Source organism: Vipera ursinii (genome assembly GCF_947247035.1).
Source record: "Vipera ursinii genome assembly, chromosome: 16".
Taxonomy (NCBI): domain Eukaryota; kingdom Metazoa; phylum Chordata; class Lepidosauria; order Squamata; family Viperidae; genus Vipera; species Vipera ursinii.
Genome location: NC_139529.1, coordinates 5,829,399 through 5,830,271, shown reverse-complemented (window position 1 = coordinate 5,830,271; position 873 = coordinate 5,829,399).

The window sequence follows — 873 nt, the reverse complement described above, 5'->3', positions numbered from 1 at the left end:
TGTTAAAGCAGGCCCTGTCGATATTTTACTGCAACAGTCCTGCCTTCGTAAAAAATCTGAATTTAACAAGATTCGCACCTTAGCAGGTGTGAATCGCCCCCCAAGCAAACAAAGTGAGCAAATAGACCCAGCAACCAAAACTGAAATTTTAGCAAAGGTACCACTCCTAAAATATGATCACCCTCATTAACATATGATAGTAGTTTTGTCAGGAATATTGCGTAAAATATTTATGTTAATTCATACAACAAGCATGCAAAGTTTATTACATTCATACCTCATTCTGCAAGGAAGCATAACTGTACAAACACACATATGCTGATTAAAGGGTGTGCACAGCTCACCGTATATGTATTCAGAGCCAAGTGCATATCTCTCACTGAAGATCTACAATGGATAAAAAGCAGCTAACACTGCAATTGTTTTTTAAAAAAAAGAAAGAAATCAGTGCAATAAGATATCCTCAATCTTTCAGTTCAGATTCCAGGCAAAATTCTTCTTTCAACCATTCATCGCACTTAGCCTACTTAGAAAGACTTTATCCAAAATCCTCAATCTCTTTGCCCCTCTGATGTAACATGCACAACACAAGTGGCATTCACTGCACATCGTGATGTAGTTGTGTTGTAGGCTATCTTCCAAATAAGACAAGCTTCACAGACCCAAGTTCTCACTTTCTCCACAGGAAGATGGAAAGTGGCGTCCTTGACACCTTCCGGACCTGGGACTGCAGGACAGCCAAGGTAAAGAACTTAAACTAAATGGGGAGGCCTTTCCAGAGCAGCTGCACATCACCCCTTACAAGGTATCCACTCCAAGCTTTCTGAGAATACAATGCTGTTTATTCATTTATCAGATTTTTATCCTGCCTTT